The 18722-nt window shown below is 43.1% G+C and overlaps 1 protein-coding gene across 1 annotated transcript in view; it reads left to right on the top strand.

Moving 5' to 3' along the window:
* TOGARAM1 (TOG array regulator of axonemal microtubules 1) overlaps positions 1-18722 on the top strand; it is an 871068-nt gene that overhangs the window by 296183 nt on the left and 556163 nt on the right. The window lies entirely within an intron of this gene.

Below are 18722 nucleotides of genomic sequence, written 5' to 3' on the forward strand. Positions count from 1 at the left end.
AGTTAGTTAAATAAAACAATGACAGTAAAAATACTGTGGGGTGCCGCATATGTTCCTTATTTTATATAACCGATTTAGCATTGCATACTGAGATAACCCAGAGCAGCGTTTGAATGAAATTCTTTAATAATCTTAAGTTAAATGTAAAAATGAATCAGTGCTTGATAACAAGAAATATTTTAAAACCATGTTAGTGTATACACATTGCAGTGCTGGCAAGTAATGTCCAAAATAGGGAATGATGGAAAGGTGTTATTTGTATCTTTAATTCCAACGTTTTACTTGTACTCACTCTAAAGTGAAATGAGGCAAAGTAATTGTAAGCAGTATATTCCAATACTATGCAATATTATTCAATGTAAGCCATGCTGTTTAAATGCTGCAGTGGTTAAAGAGCATTCTAATATAATGGTACAGGTCCTGTGCAGCTTATAGAAGAGCTGCTTCGGATATAGCCAGTAACCAGAGGAGGCAATACTAGGACTAGAATTACAGTATCCAACTGATATGTCCCCACCAGTTACCGTCCATCACAGTTTATCAGAATAGCAAATAACATGTGGGACATGGAACTGCAGGGTCCATTGTCGAGCGGGTTTCCCAATTCTGGGCCATTATTCTTGCACACTTTCCTCCTGTGGGTTTGATTCATTAATACCAATCCGCACAACTGTATTGACCACATAGTAAGTTTCTGGATCAGTTGAGTCTGTTTTTTTCATTGTTTAGTCTTATACTACCTAGTCTATGTTCTGCACATGGTCCTACTTGACTCTCTTCTATGAGCCAAACAAATAAACCAGTAGCAGGAAGTACTAAACAGAAATCATTTGTGTGATATGCAACCTTCATAGAATAATGGATCCTTTCTTGATCCAAATGGCTGTCTAGCCGAAGCAGTTCTAACATCGAGCTGGTGAGCACAAAGACTTAACGGAGGCTGATTCAAAAAGTATTGTGGAAACCCTCTTTGATGATCAGAAGTAAATCGAAATGGATATCTTTTAAATTAATCTGTGTAACAAAAACAAGAGCAGAGTGTTGTTTCCTTGCTAGGTCTTTTTTGGCTGTAAGTAGGCCTTTTTATAACAATGTCCTCTTATGTTGGTTAGCATCTAAGTCTTTTAATATATGAAGAAAAGCAAATTTAGAGTCTGGCGCTATTTTAAAGCCCAGCACCTTTTCCATCATTTGATACATGCCAGAGGAGGCTCAATAAGTTTGCAGCACTGCCAAATTGTGTGCAGTAGGTCTCCAGACTACTAATTTTACATCTGATGCACTCATCATTAGTAGTTTATTGTTTGAATAATTACAATCTTTACACTGTTGTGATCATGGTAAAACAGAATTACATTTTGAACAAGAGTTAACAAATGCACGAAAATAGTATAAAAACATCAATTTGTACAATGATCTAAAATGGGTTGCAAAGAATTTCCTTTGTAGGAGTAAAGTGTGTGTTCATAGATGAAATGATTGACTTGATGTACAGTGCATATGTCTGTTACTATGTTAGTGACTGAAGTACAGTGCAAATGAAGGAGTAACTGGCAAGGTTTATATATGCAGGCGCAAACAGTCAGACTGTTGTGGTATTTTAGTGGTAGAGTGTGACCCTTCCCACATATTTGTCCACATCTCAGTCCCATTGGCAACCAGTAGACATCACAGGACTTCAGGAAATAATCTCTGCGTAGTATGGCTGCCCAAAAGATGGCTTGGTATGTGAACAGTATTTGTGTGATCTGATGCACTTTGGAGAGGAGGCAAGACCCATCTTCCTGAGCCTCTCTCTACTTGAGTTGGTGCAGTATAAATATTTTAGCTGTATCAATCTTAATTAGGAGGCTTTTACCATATCTTGTGGAGCCATTCTGGCTTCCTGACATTTATCTTTTGTCGGTTCACCAATATCCCTTTTGCATGCCCATCTCAAACTATCATAGGCTTATCGAGTGTTGATGACCACTGATTGATAGAGTTCAGATATTTTATGTCCTATCAGCACCCTCACCAAAAATTTAGCTTTTAGCAGATTAAAGTCAAAATGCCTTCATGGACACTATATGGGATAAGGGCATTGCATAATTGTAAATGTAAATCTAAATGTATTTGAGCTTATATAGCGCACAGCTACCCACAGTGGGTTTCCCGGCGCTTGCTTAGGGAACCCGTCCTGGTATTCCCCTGTGAGATAACCCCAGCAGGGTATCCACAAGGTGAAAGCCAGGCATCCCGCCGCGAGGGGCCGTTGTGGAGATTAAGCAAGCTATTGCCTAGAGTCGCAGAGTGTGAACCCGTGAGTCGAAGGCACCGGAGCAAGAATTATCGAGTCCGTGGAATTTTTAGCCCTAGACCTGCCGAGGCGGGGGATTGAACCCTGGTCCAGGGCCGATCTCAGCTTCCGGGTCTGCCGCCTCTAACCCCTGAGCCACACTTCTCCACATAATAACGGTATAACTTTGTTTTTAAGTCGAGCCTAAGCAAATGCGAAGCATTTGCTGTCTGGCTCGAGAACTATTGTCACCCGTTTTTGGGAATGTGGACACGAGCTGGGCACGAGCGCAGATTTCACCTCGTGGGCTCGCACAGCGCCGTGCCCATCTCGTGCCTCACATTCCCGTGCGCAAACACACACACAGCCACACTCACGCATGCGCACATACACAGCCACACGCATACACAGGCACACACACACTGCATACACACACGCGCACCCCTCCTTAAAAAGACACACGCGCACACAGACACACTCGAACACACACAGACACACGCGCGTACACCGTCCAGGCGCCTCCCTTCCCACTACTCCTAACCCAACAGAACCCCTGTCCCCGGCTGACCTGCTCTGCAGCGGCCTCAATGCCGGAGCGAGTCCTAGAGGAGATAAAGTGAGCGGGCTCTGCGGCCGGTGTTGCGGTGTTGCTGCGAAGGGAGCGCCGGGTGTTCACCATACTGCCGGCACGGGTTGCGCTAAATGCCGGGGCCTTTCACTGCCCGGGCCTCTCACTGCCCGGGCTCTCTCAGCACCATTCCACTTTCTCTCGGGCTGCTGTCAAGCGACGCTGCCACTGGGTGTCGCTACAGCCAGTGTCGCGGGCCGGCCGTTACACTCTCTCTATTGGCAGAAGCAGAGGTTTCCGCAAACACAAAGGCTCAGCCACTAGACCAGAGACATAGAAGAGCGGACAACGCTGGCGATTGCATATGGAAGCAGCGGCCATCTTAACAACTCCGCTTTGATGCTGCTCGCGCGGTTGAAAATTTACAACTACTGAATTTGAAAAAAATAAACAGAGCCGGGATAGTTCGCTTTAAAATACTTTTTTTGTAACTCCCTACACATTGCGCTCTTCAAACGCATGTCTGATTTTTTTTAGTGTTTTAAAATACGCTTCTGATAGTCACATTGCTTATCAAACTAGAAAGAAACGTCCGCATTTTTGTTTGAGCGTTTTGCTCCAGGAAACGTCCTAAAATCTATGGTGTGAGGTACACTTAAAGATGGCTTCTTGACCTACGATCCGTCCCGAGCCATCCCTGCCATGTGTGTCCTCTTTTTGTGTTTTTGCTTGTTTAGTTTTGGGTTGAGTACTTAAATAACGTGGTCCTTAATAGCATGTCAATGTCCCAAAAAGAAAAGATGAAAGGTTGTTTGCGCTTTTCCAGACTTCGATTGGTACTCTCCAGGCTGCATCCAGATGTGTGCACTCACCACTCTGTTGATTGGGTTGTGAGGTTTACTATAACACCCACATACCAGCTTCTTGGCCTCTGACTATTTTGTTTTTAGTCTGCAGATGACCTTCTTACCAATGGGGTTTCCAGTGCTGGTTTAAAAACCGAGCTACAGATTGTTGTGGATAGTTTGAAGGGTCATTTGGTCTTGCGATCGTCCAGTACAATCTGTGTGGAAGGGGCTACCTCTGCATAGTGGCTCACCTTGGGTTTCCTTCTTACCGCCCTCCATCTAATTTGACAGCTGTCATTCGATTGATGCAAGTTTATTCTCATTAATCGTATGCAAATGTTGTGTTCTCCAAATGGAGACTCCCAATGTTACTAAGAACGTAGTTGGTTTTATTGTGATGTGCTTCTATGGAATTTTAACGTCTCTGCAGAGCACCAAAAGACCCAAAACATGAGCACATCATGTCCGCTGCAAAATGTGATCAATGGGCTCCTGGGCTTCTCCTAAACTTCTGGTAATCGTCAGTAACCTACACTTCACCTCTGGATTAACCACCAATCTAGACTATGCTCTCAAATGTTTTTTAGACTTTGCCATAAATCAGCTCACTGCTCTTTAAAGTATTTGCTCGCACTTGTTTTTGTTTAAATGTAAATCGTTCCACATCAAGCTGTGTGCTTCCAGCCTGTCAATGTTTCAAGCTTTATTACAAATGTCACAAAAAGATGTTAATATTTCACTTCTGTTCTTGGATTTTCGTCACAAAAAAAACCAATTAACATAATCTTCACAATTTTTTTTTTACAAAAGTTTAAGCTACTGCTATTATAAATTACACTAACTTTTATTTCAGTATTAATTATTAAAAACTGTAAAAGGCATTGTTATTTGATATATCAATACATGTGAGTCACGTAAATACAACACATATTGCATTACAAATGCTATAGGTGTCATATGTGCAACAGTTAAAACTATTGGCATTGTAAATGACAAAGCTATTAAGTTTGCTATTTTCAAAACCAACACATAAATAAAAAATGGGTCATTTACAATACCAATAGCTCAAACTTTCCTAATGCGAGACCTATTGCATTGCAAATGCTTGTTTATGATGCATGCATTCCTCCTCCTACTCTGCAAATGATTGCACAAGTGTCCCAGTCATCTTATCTCTTAGGGTGGAAATTCCTGTAGTGTTCCACCTACCAAAAACCCTTTAGGGCAAAGACTTGGGTGAGTATTTTAATGACCAAAAATTTGATTTCTTTTGTTAATTGTCCACCTCAAGTCCTTCAGGGTCTCATTCCAAAGCTTGAACACAGTCCGGGTGGCAGGAAGGAGAAGGGTCTTGGACATGCCTCCTTACAGGGGGTGTCGAACTGGGGTGTCCCCCATCATTCTATTGCAAAGTCTGCATCTGTATAATATATGCCCACTCATTAACAATAATTTCTTTGTGATATAAGCTGATATCTGTTGCTCCAGTTCCACCGTCCTATAGGGACTTGAAGCATTCAGTGAGAGCAGAACTTAGAGAGGCCTAATTCCACTGGAAGCCTCTTATTGTTGCCTTGAGTCAGACAATCAGAGCATGTAATTGTAAATGAAAAGATTTGTAACTGGGATGTTAATATGCCTGTTGGGCCAAGTAAATAGAGATGCAGAAGTGATCAAAACACGATATTGGTTTGTAATCTATCACTGTGTGTATAAATGTTTTGTTCACAAACACATTCAGATATTGAAACCCATCTGTAGCCAGTGATAGACCATGGGCCCGCTCAAGATTTTGTAAGTGTTTACTGATTGGATAAAACATTGATTTGGCAATGTTAATATTAAGTCCTGTATGGTCTCTGGACATACAGTGGATCTAGAGGCTCTGATTTGCTCTGTGTCTTGCAGAAATATCAAGACCTCCTCATTGTGCAACATCCCCCGGTTAGTGATTATAAATTGGGTATATTTTACCTAAATACATTTCTGTAGTAGGGGATCTCTGTGATAGTCATAATCATGTGAATAGTCCCACCTATGTGCGTGGACCCCGGGGCACTTCAATAGATATATTCTCTTAAGTTGTCCTCTTCTGCAGTCCTACATAGACACTTAAGAGATAATAAAAGACAATCATGCAGCCTAAAAACAACTAGGCTTGCTGGCCATTACTTCATCCTGAAGTGAAAAGGATAGCTAGGTAACAGTTAAATTTAACTATTTTACTGAGTTTCCCACATAGGGAAACTCCCCTTCAAAAAGATCCTTTTTCTTTAATGATAGAGATGAAGGGTTGGACGGACAAGCCCCATAGGCTGCCAGTATGTGTCTGTAAATGTATACAGTGCCTTTAAGAATCCTTCTAGAGGCCCTCGGTATCCCATGATGCACAGCCAAAGGCTAGTTACTTTCAGTTCTTTTTTCCGGCTCCTGCTAGCAGGATCCTGGAGCATTGAGCTCTACCTTGAGTGGTATATTTTTCAATAATTAAGCTTTCTAAAGTTAGTTTGAGTGTCTTGCTCAACGTCTTTGGCCTTTTCCTTCCTTTTGCTGTCTTTTTTTGGGCAGTTAGCCCACTTTTTTCCTGTTGAAATTCCATCTTTGTTCGACAAGTGTCCTGAATGTGGAAGGAAGAAGGCCAAGTCTGATGCCCACAGAGTTTGCATTCTTTGTCTTCCTACTTCACATGTTCCTGAATCCTGCGCCATCTGTAAATCCTTCTCCAGCAGGACCCTACGGGGAGAAGATTTGTCTTCAAGGCCTGGAGCAGAGATGACAACAGGCTGCAGGTGGGACATCTGGGCAAGGAGAGAGCCAGTCCTCCTCCAAGACCCATGTGTCGGCCTCCGGGGGGCTCCCCAGTCGAGAGAAGGCTCAAAAACTACGCCGGTCCCGGTCGACGTAAAAGGCAACAACATCGACGTTGAGATCAGGTATGACGTCGATATGATCCCCGTCGACTCAGGGCTCTGGGTCAAAGCGATGTCAGTTAAACATCAAGGGGTTGGACGTCGAGGCCTCAGCTGAGGTCAGAGTCGAGGACATCCCAGTCAACGTCGACGCACCATCGCGTCGATCTGGGTCTAGGAGACATCGGCGCTCGCCTTTGAGGCGACATCGCCGCTCACCGTCGACGAGGCGTCCGACGTCGAGAAGCAGACGGTCGACGTCGAGGAGGTATCATCCTAGCTTCATGTCGTGGGATCAGTCTCCCGCTGTGGTCAGCCTTTCAACGTCGACGGCGAGTTCTAGATCACGATGACGTAGGCGCTCGGCGTCGAGGGCTACATCCAGGGCTCCCTCTTCAAGGCCAGCCCACAAACGGAGAAGGGTGGTATCTAACTCTGACTCTGAGTATTCCAAGACCTATTCTCCAACTAGGACACTGGAACCTGCTCCTCGTCAGTCGCCGCCTCTGTGGCCCAGGGCTCCTACTCCTCCGCCTCCTCCTAAGACTCCTCCGCCTCCTCCGCCTCCGTCTCATCCTCCTGCAGTTCCTCCTCCGTCTTTGCCAGTGCCCGTGATTCCTGTGCCTGTGCTACCTGCAGAACCCGGTCCCGGCCAAGACACCGTTCTTCTATGAGGTCTCGCCGGCGCCGTCGTCACTAGAGATCTCGTTCTCGATATACTAGGGACACGACATCCACTAGTGAGAGGAGATACTCGCCCAAATTGTCAGACTCTCCACCTCTGAGAGTGTCACCTGTTGATGACATTGCCACGTTTCAGGAGTTTCTTGTGAGGGGAGTGGCAAAACTAGGCATTGCGATGGAAGTAGTCGCAGCGCACCTCCAGTAGAGCAAGGTGTTAGTCTATCCATACCTGGACGACTGGACGATCAAGGCAGCCACGTTTCAGGAAGCACAACTGCATTTCAACAAGACATCCATTCTGCTGCATCGCTTGGGTCTACACATCAATCTCTCAAAGTCTGTCCCGACTCCTGTCCAGTGTCTGCAGTATCTGGGAGCCTCCACCGATACTCGCAAGGCAAGCGTGTCTCTTTCGGAGGAGAGACACTTATCAATCCTTCGGAAGGTTCAGACTCTCATGACCATACCCTTCCCAACGGTGAGGAAGGTGTCCTCTCTCCTGGGCTCCATGGCCTCGTGCATCTTTCTCACTCCTCATGCACACCTCCAAATGCGACCTCTGCTGGAATGTTTGGAGGATCAGTGGTACCAGAAAGAGGGCAGTTGGGAGGACAGGATTCTGTTGTCACAGAAAGCCATTCAGTCTCTACGATGATGGGGTTCTCCACACAATCTCCTCAGAGGGACTCATTTCCGCAAGGAGATTCCAACGCAGACCATCGTGACAGATGAGTCTCTCTATGGCTGGGGTGCACATTCAGATCACCTACAGATACAGGGCACCTGGTCCGTAAAGGAGTCCACGTATCTCATCAACTTCCTGGAACTTCGAGCTGTTCACTTGGCACTGAAAGCCTTCCAGCTTTCCTTTTGCACCAGTTCCCTGCTTGTAAAGATGAATAACACAACCACAATGTTCTATCTAAAAAAGCAGGGTCATCCCACTCTCGCCTGCTCTCCCGGAAGGCCCAGACGATGTGGCATTGGCTTCTGGCCAGGGACTTGACCCTCACAGCGACTCACCTCCCGGGTATGTAAAATGCTCAGGCAGATGCTCTCAGCAGACTCGTTCTCGAAAATCACTAGTGGGTCTTAAACGACGACAGGCTGCATGAAATATTCGAAAGATGGGGAACTCCGGAGGTCGATCTGTTAGTCACCGCAGAAAACAGAAAATGCAGCAACTTCGTCTTCAGGTTCTACCAACCAGGGACGCTGGCGAATGCACTATGGATCAACTGGTCGAACGCTTTTCCACCCATTCTCCTGATCCCGACAGTGTTGATCAAACTTTCCCAATCATGGGCCAAGATGATCTTCATTGCGCCAGAGTGGCCCCGTTTGTGGTGGTTCATCGATCTCCTACACCAGTCTCTCCTGACGCACCTTCGACTTCCGTGTCAGTCGGCACTTCTCACCAAGTTCGGAGGGCAGATGGTAAACCCCAACCTCTCGTCGCTGAATTTGGCAGTATGGCTCCTGAGCCAGTACAGTATGGACATTTAAATCTCCCTCAGAGAGGGAAGGAAGAGAAAAGACCATCTACACGGACTTCCTATGCATATACATGGAAGAGATTTTGCATTTGGTGTGCCTCTGAGAATGCAGATCCTACCTCCTGCAAGGAGGATGTCATTTTCCCTTATTTGGTGCATTTGGCTCAATCTGGTCTGAATTTTCATTCCATTAAAGTTGACCTAGCAGCTTTAACTGGTATAGGAAATGTCCTGCACAAACTTTTTTTCCAAATCCCTGTCGTCAAAGATTTTCTGGAAGTTTTGAAGAAAGTGTTTCTTCCCATTAGGTGTCCTTCAACTCCGTGGGAGCTTAATGTGGCTCTTTCTAGACTGATGCAGGAGCCTTTTGAGCCCAATCATATGGCTTCTCTCCAGCATCTAACCTGGAAGGCAGCTTTCTTTGTAGCCATAACATCGGCTTGCAGGGTGAGTGAAATCCAGGCTCTCTATTGTCAAGAGCCTTACACTAGGTTTCATTCTTCGTAGGTAGTCATGAGAACTCACCCTAAATTCCTTCCGAAAGTAGTGTCAGAGTTTCGTGTGAATCAAATGATTTCTTTACCCACGATTTCTCAGTATCCTTCCTCTCCTGTTGTGAGATCCCTTCATTCTCTTGATGTTAGAAGGGTGTTGAAGTTCTACTTAGTTAAGACTAAGGAAATTCGTTGATCGGCCAGTTGTTTGTTAACTATGGCTCTGTCAGGACTGGTCTTGCTATCTCCTAGCAATCCATCTCTAGGTGGATTGTGTCTTGTATTCAGTTGTTATCAGAAAGCCAACAAGACTCTAGTTAGTAAGCCTAAGGCTCACTCTACCAGAGGTAAAACTGCTACAGCGGCTTTACTCCGTAACGTCCCTATTGCAGAAATCTGTAAGGTTGTCACTTGCATGTCAGTCCATACCTTTACTAAACACTACTGCCTGGACACTGTTGCCAGGGCAGATGCTCAGGTTGGGCAGGCTTCACTTTGGAATCTATTTGCACAATAGTGGGTCTGTTTGTTTCTTCCACCGCTGGGGTTTGTTGTTTGGGGATGGCTTGCTATTCTATTCACATGATTATGACTATACACTGAGATCCCCTACTAGAGAAGGAGTAGTTTCTTACTTGTAACTCCAGTTCTGTAGTAGGGGTATCTCTGTGATAGTCTTAAGTAACCCGCCCTCCTCCCCGGTGGATGAAACAGTAATGTCCAGAATTAAGCAGGCCTTGCTTTATATGCCTTCAAAATGAACTGAAAGTAACTTGCCTTTGAATGTGCATCATGGGATACCGAGGGTCTCTGGAAGGATTCTTAAAGGCACGGTATCCATTTTCAGACACATAATTGCATCCTCTGGGGCTTGTCTGTCCAACCCTACATCTCTATCATGGAAATAAAGGATCTTTGTGAAGGGGAGTTTCTCTTTGTGTGAAAGTCAGTAAAATAATTACATTTAACTGTTACCTGGCTATCTTTTTCACTTCAGGATGAAGTAATGGCCAGTATAGCCTAGTTATTTTTAGGCTGCATTATTGTCTTTTATTCTCTCTTAAGTGTCTATGCAGGACTGCAGAAGACGACAACTTAAGAGAATATATCTAATGAAGTGCTCTGGGGTCCACGCACATGGGCGGGACTATTCACATGATTATGACTATCACAGAGATACCCCTACTACAGAACTGGAGTTACAGGTAAGAAACTACTCCTTTTCACCTATTAAGAGTGTAGTTAAGTATTTGTAGGGATGCTTTTTCTTCATTGTTTTGAATTGTGCCTAGATTAAGTTCTTGCTGACCTTAATTCCAAAGGCTTAGAATGCAGTGTCACAGAAGCAACATTTTTAGTTTGTTTAGGATTCATCCTCTGTTGCCTCCATGCAGTGCTAGTTCAGAGGTGGTTTTAAAGCCTTGTGTTTGTTTCAGCGAAATCATTTTCTGGGCCCCCTTACAATGGAGAACATGTTTAAATCTGGAACTGTCACCCTCGCGTATCTAGACAAAAACATAAATAACTACATATAAATATAGGCCAGGGGCTTTGTGTCAGCCCTCTTCATCCATTATCTATACAGCTATCATTCCCATTCTGCTTCCACCCACCTCATCGTGCAGCATGGGCAATGGGTCAGCCCACTTTAGCCACTGACTCTCTTCCAATGTGAGTGACAGCATTTTGACTGCTCTCATGTGTGCAGCTACCTAAAAAGGAGCGTACTTCAGTGACGGGGCCTGCGGAACAGTCATTGTACTTTGCCACTCCTTTTTTCGTTCCAATCTTTATCCTTGTTTAGTTTTTTTCTAAGCCATCCTTGTGTATTTAAACTATGTCTTCAGGCTACAGTACTTTAATGCCAAAAGTACATCTTCTTTGCACCAATAAGAATCCTATTTTATCGTGCAGTGAATTAAAATGAAAAGGGTATTTATATATGTCTCAGGTACACCTGCCTGCAAGGAAGCACATTTACTATTTACTATTCTGTTACAAATTGTGTGTTGAGGTATTCATTTTTATGGGCTGGGGTGATGGCTCAGCTGTCACCAGACATTATGAGAACTACCGGCAGGAGGGCTCTGGCTTAGCCCACATGTTGGAAGCCACGAGTACATGTTATGATTGGGCAGATATTGTGTGCTTCCACAAAAAAGTGCCCTCCATGTAGCTGTGATAATTTTGTTCATTTGTACAGCTGCCTGAGCATGAACTTTCAGGGGCACACACATTCTATTAAACTGACTTTGAAAACTAGATAATGTATGGATTTTATCTGTGCAGCAGCTCAGATGGAAGGATAGCTGCCATATACATACATGGATTTTTAGGTCCGACTGACCGTGCATTCTTAAGCATAACATTGCCAGTGCTTGTTTTAATTACATTTTTATGTAAGCAGTTTGCCTCATGGCAGCATATGTTTTCCTTTTTATTTTTGTTTCCTTGGCCTTCAATATAAAAAAAATAAAATAGTAATTTCAGTATCTTCAATAACCATATCTGTTTGCTTCGCCAATGTTTGTTGTCTTAGCATTCAGCAAGAAGTTAATCAATTCTCACTCTGTCATTGTCCTCTGTTGCCTGGGCACATTTGAACAGAAGTGGCTGTGAAATTAGAAATGTATCATATCAGCAAATTAAAAAAAGTTTGGCTCCTCTGACTTTTGCAGCAGTGATAGAAATTGTACTTATGATAAAAAAACTAAACTGGGATAACGTGGCAGAGAATTCTGTAATGCCTACGGATGAGTTTGTAAATGGTGAAATAGGTCTTCTGGATTCTACATCCCGGGGGGCAGATGGAGGTGCATCCAATTTTGAAGTTCTATTTACAACTTTAAAACAATTGCAGAGTGAGGCTCGTATTGAGAGCCAAAGGGCAAAGCGGAGGGCTAAACATGCGAACAGGAAAATGCAATCTTCCCTGCACAAGGTCAGCAAACTGTATGAGGAGATGGCTGGGAGAGTCTCCGAAGTGGAGACTAGAACGGGGAAATTGGAAGATGATATGGTTAAAGTGCAGGATGCCAGGAAAGAACAAGATAAGACAACAGCTGACATGTTATGGAAACTAGAGGAATTTGAAAACAGACAAAGACGCAACAATGTACGTCTGATTGGAATACAGGAAGGGAAAGAGGGAAGTGATGTTCGGGGGTATGTTGTTGAGTTATTAAAGGGTGCCCTTCCAGAGCTGTCTACATGGGATTTGGACCATGAGATACAAAGGGCGCATCGTTTTCCTCTGATCCGGAAGGCAACGCAGGGTAAACCTCGCGCAATACTTTTGTATGTTGGGAACTTCCTATTGCGGGAAGAGATAATTAGCAAGGCAAAGCCCCAAGCTAAATGTAAATACAATGATGTAGAGTTTTTCGCACGCCCTGATTTTTGCCACACCACTGTGGAAAGAAGGTGGAGAATGAGGCAGCTCATTACTCCCTTTCAGAACATAGGCTGTGAGGCTTACCTCTTGTTCCCTGCTCTCTTGAAGATTGGATTAAACGGGAACTTCAAAATTTTCTACTCCGAGATACTTGCACAAGAATATCTCAACTACTTGCAGGAAAATAGGGATCAACGAAAAACACGACACAAGGAGAATGTTGAAAATGACGATCATACAGTAGCCATTAGGGACATTCCTCAAAAGAAACGAAGATAAATATGAAATGGAAAAGAGAGACTGTATATATTAATACCTGGGGATGAAAAGTTACATACGAGGGCTTATCTAAAATAAGCGTTGAAAATGCTTCTCTAAGGTTTATGAAAATTTATTTTTCTCATTTTCTTTTTTGCGATGGTTTTTGTTTTGTAGATGTGCTGCTTCAACAGTTAAAGATTGGTATTACCATAATAAGAATAGTGGTAGAGGTTGAGCACAAAATAAGGGTGGAATATGGTGGAATATGGAGCGCATATACTGAGCACAAGAAGCTGAAAGGGAAAGTCAGGGGGGTTGATGGGTTCGGCATCCAGGAGGCAAAAGTCGTCCAGACATAGGTCCTTTGGACCTATTTGCCTGTAGGGGGGGGGGGGTGGGAGACTGAGGGTGGGCAGTCTGGGGTGGGGGAGGGCAGAGAAATGAACAGGGCACAAAGGGACAAGAAGCTTAACAGGATCTGATAAATGTAATTTGTATCAATTGTATGACATGATCAGTGATATTGAAGATATTGAAGATAACATGGAAATTAATAGGGAAGCCTATTCAGTCAGTGTGCTAGACTTAGTAATGTATACATTTTTCAGAATGTTAAATAAAAGCAAGCAGATAATGGGGGAAGGGAATAGGAAAAAAACCGAAAAATGTCTATTAGATTAGTGACATGGAATGTATGCGGCCTAAATGATGCACAGAAAAGGCAGAAGATAGGAATCCGGTTACGACAAATGAATGTAGATTTTGTGTTACTTCAAGAGACACATGTAATGAGTACTCAGGAGATATGTCTCAATCAGTTGGGGTTTCACTTAATAGTTAGTTCTAAACAAGGAGTAAAACAAAGAGGGGTAGCCATTTTATCGAGGGGTAAAAGTGTAGTAATAAGAAGAAAGTTAGGAGAATTGGGGGAGATGGGCTATGGCCGAGGTCCTATTAGAAGGGGTGTGGACAACATTGGTTGCAGTGTACGGCTCTACCCAGGATGATCCGGAAATTCTACAGTTTCTGGATTCTGAGTTGGCAGATTGGGCCCCTCGAGTCATCATAGGAGGAGCCTTAAATATTAACGGAGCGGAAGGTCTGGGATCGGGCACAATAAGGCAGTATAATGGTAGGAAGAAAAAGGTTTATAAGGCCCTTATTGACCTTCTAGAAAACAACACACTGCGAGATGTCTGGGGGTCAATTAGACCAGAGCAATTGGGCTATACATATTATTCTGCACCGCACCAGATATGCGTTAGGATGGATTACTTCTTGGTATCCAATGATTTAATTAGCATAGCAGAAATTGATAGACTCCCCCGGATACTCAGCGACCACAACCCCCTAATTCTAACGATAAAGCAGGGTGGGAGAACAACAACAAGGAGGGAGTGGACATTTGAAAGGGGACTGCTTTTAGATGATGACTACATAAAACATATGTCTAAATGGATCAATGAATTCTTTGAACATAATAGAGGAAGCGCAGCAGTTGGCATAGTATGGGATGCCTTTAAGGCAGGAGCACGTGGTGAAACATGTAGCTATAGTGCTTTTAAGAGGAAAACAGAACGATTGCGATATAGGGAGAGAGAGGAAAAAGTACTGGAGGCAGAAGAACAACTTATCAAATGTGTAATAAGGGGAGAGCCGACTGAACAATCTGTAATAGATCTATTGAAAGTGAAAAGTGAAGCAGAGGAAGAACTTGCTAATAGAGCAGCAAAGCAATATACAGTCAGAAGGGAGAGATGTTATGAGTTTAGCGAGAAAGTAGGTCGGGTACTCGCTATACGGACTAGGCAGATTGCGGCGGTAGGGATGATTAAGGAAATAAAGGATGAAAAGGGACAACTGCAGTCAGACCCAGAAGAAATTCGGGAGGTATTTAGGAAGTTTTACCACTCTTTATATGATGAGAAAAATCCCAGCAGTATTGAAAGAATAAATGAATATCTCCAGAATATTGAGGTTAAAACTATCCCTCCTGAAGATGCAGATGAATTAGAGACTGTGTTGGATGATATAGAGATTAAAGAAGCTATGACTGCTCTACCTTCGGGTAAGGCTGCTGGACCTGATCAGCTACCGATTGAGTTTTATAAAACTTTCTGGGGATGTTTAGGTCTTCATTTAACTCAAACATTTCAAGCTGCACAGAGTGGGGTGTCCATTCCCAAATCTTGGAGCGGGGCGGATATAGTGCTAATTTAAAAAAAAGAGAAATCTCCGAGTGAACCAGGGTCGTATCGCCCAATAACATTGATGAATAACGACACCAAAATCAATTCAAAGGCACTGGCTGTAAGATTTGCTAGAATAATAAGTACCCTGGTTAGTGATAATCAACATGGTTTCATTCCCGGTAGAGGGACAACTCACCATATCAGAAAAGTGATAACTCTATTTGATGCGGCGGAGGTAGCAGGAGACCCGATGGCAGTAATGCTTTTGGACGCGGAAAAGGCATTCGATCGGGTCTCCTGGTACTATTTGTGGCAGATCTTAGTTAGAGTTGGGATTAGGGGAGGTTATTTGAAAGCAATCCAGACTCTATATAAGGACCCGGTTGCGGCATTAAGGATAAACGGGGGTATCACAGGTCAATTTAAAATTAAGAGAGGAACTCGCCAGGGCTGTCCATGCTCTACCCTGTTATTCGCCATGTATATGAATCCATTAATACGTAAGATAGAATCAGCACCAGAGATTACCCCATTCAGTACAGCTCTTGGGCCATGTAAGATATTAGCCTATGCTGATGACGTTGCGGTGATAACACCTTGCCCTACGGAAGCAACTACATTTGTAGAGGCCGAGGCCTTAAGATTTCGCCAAGTCTCAGGGTACTCATTGAACACGTCAAAAACTCAGAATATTAAAAATTCGCTGACACCCTGTGATGATAGAAGAGTAGTACCGGCAGGGAAGTATTTGGGAATCAATATTATGTCTAATTTAGATAGTTTGGTGGAGAATAATATTGCCCCAGTAATTGAAAAAGCAAGAAAAGATCTGGATCATTATGAGAATCTACATTTGTCATTAGTTGGACGAGTCAATATTATTAAAATGTTGATTTTACCAAAACTACTATATCTCTTTAGGGCAATACCACTTCTAATTGAAAATAAGTGGTTTAAAACTTGCGAACTCATGATTAATCGGTTTATCTGGGCAAGAGGTAAAACTCGGAGGGCATTGAGGTATATGTCGCTTCCCAGGGAGAAAGGGGGGTGGTCATTGCCGGATCTAAAGGTATATTATTGGGCTGCAGCATTGCAAGGAATGGTGGGATTAATTGGAGGGGCTGAGAAGGATGGATGGGATAAGACAGGTTCGCTTGCTATATATGGTTTAGTTTTTGGTACAAATGCTGAAAATATTTTTTTGAGATTTACTGATGGAAGTTACTTTAAAAGAACACGTTTTAAGATAATTATGGCGGCCTATAATTTATGGAAAGGATTTTCCAAAAAGGTTGGAATAGGGAAATACAACGCATATACTAGATTTAAAAATAACCCTTCACTACCTAGGGCAGTGTTCTCAGGAATGGTATATCAAGAATGGGAAAGCCGAGGTATAGGTATGATTGGTGATAGGTTGGATGATAATGTATGTTACAATTTATAGATTTGAAAAATAAGTATATGTTAAATACAAATCACTCTTTTAAATATCTTCAAATAAGGAGTTGCATACTAAATAAAAGAGGGGGAGCTCTAGGTTTTGGGAGGAGTACAATGATGGATCTTATACAAAAAGGTCATGATTGCACTATAAAGAGATTTTATTCAGAAATCACAAAGTTAAAAAAGGACGATCTCGAGAAATGGATAGTTAAATGGTCTTTAGATTTAGATATAGTTAGAGAAAGAGATGTTTTTTCTGAATCACTTGAGATGGGAAGTAAACTATTATGCTCATCGTCCCTCCAGGCCCAGCATTACAAGACTCTGTATCATTTGTATTACACGCCATGGAAAATTGCTCAATGGGGGGGCCTTTCGGGCACTACGTGTTTTAGATGTGGCAGTATGGAGGCTAATTTGTTACATATTTTTTCTACCTGTCCACATTTAGATAAGATAAAACATGAAATTGGGAATTTTTTCCGGAGTGCCTTAGACATAACAATAGAGTTAGATTCAGCAACCATTTTGCTGGGAGTTTCCCCCAACGGGCAAATAAATTGTAAATACTTTCTGTTTGTAGCAATGGCGATTTTTAGATTGCTAGTGGCCTCAACTTGGTTAGATCCAAATCCTCCCACGTATCATCAATGGCTTGGTAAAACCCTATCAATACAAAAATTGGAAACAGCTATTTATTCTAGGAAAGGGAGAAAGGGTAAGAAGCTGGGTATGCAAATTTGGGGCCCCCTGATTCAGTGGAAGTTTGGAACTGAATAAGGTAATGTGAAGAATATATGTATTATTGAAAGCTAACATATATGACTTTGTATGTATATATATCATGATAGGATCTGTATGCAATATGTATATTGTAATATTTTTTCCCTTTTCCTTTGTCTATATGGTTGCCTTAGGAATCTTACTGTGCCTTGTCCATGTAAATCTAGGGGGTAGGGGGGAAATAAAATGAGGGGAAAAAATTTACCAATAAAAATATTAAAAAAAAAAAAAAAAGATTGTACTTATGAGCAATATTTTTCTGAGAAAATTGATATTGTTTGTTTATTAGAAAACTGTGCGATTACTTAACGTCTTTACAGTATAAAATACAGTGAACTACAATAAAATGCAATAAATAAAATACCCCCCCCCTTCCTCGGCCAAAACCAAGTAAAACCATTAGTGCAATCACTGAAAAATACGTAAACAGAAAACTGTCCGAATACATTGAATCCGCAGGAGTACTGGACCAATCACAGTTGGGCTTCAGGCCTTGGCACAGTACCGAGACCGCTTTGATGTCAGTCGCGAATGATCTTCACATGTACCAGGATAGGGGCTACTCCGTTATCCTGGTGCTGTTCGATCTGTCTGCGGTGTTCGACACCATATCTCATTCCATCCTTACTGCTAGACTGGCCAACATTGGCCTGAAGCACCAAGCTCTGGCGTGGTTAAGGAGTTTTCTAGCTAACCGCACCCAGCAAGTTACCATGGGTACGTATCGGTCAGAGGAAGTTGAAATCTCCAAGGGGATGCCACAGGGCTCATGCTTGAGCCCCACGCTTTTTAACATATATGTGGCACCCCTGGCTAACATCATGAGAACTTACGGATTCATCCCGATATCCTACGTGGATGATACGCAACTCCTCTAACCCTTCAAGATCTTAAAAGCAGGAGCCCTCTGGATGTCTACCAATTATTTGCAATGCAATGTTGGGAAGACAGAAGTCATGTTGTTTGGTGAGGCAAAACTACTCTGGACTCCTGACTGGTGGCCACAAGACCTTGGACCAGTACCTAAACCCAAACTAACAGTTAAGAACCTGGGAGTCAAACTAGATCAAGAACTTACTCTCAAACAACATGGCAACCAGGTGGTGGGAGCCTGCTTCCATGTGATTGGCATGCTGCGGAAAATCTTCCCCTTACTTCCAGACACAGCCAGGAAGACACTGTTACAGGCGCTAGTCCTGAGCCGATTGGACTATTGCAACGGCCTGCTCCTGTCTGTTAACGAGGGAGTCACAAAAAGACTTCAGGTGGTCCAGAACACGGCTGCCCGTTTAGTTCTGAACGCTCCTCCACGCACGCCTTCCAAACGTCTGCTGACAAAGTTACATTGGTTATCTATCAAACAGAG

The sequence above is a fragment of the Lissotriton vulgaris genome, chromosome 9 (assembly GCF_964263255.1).
Source record: "Lissotriton vulgaris chromosome 9, aLisVul1.2, whole genome shotgun sequence".
Classification (NCBI taxonomy): domain Eukaryota; kingdom Metazoa; phylum Chordata; class Amphibia; order Caudata; family Salamandridae; genus Lissotriton; species Lissotriton vulgaris.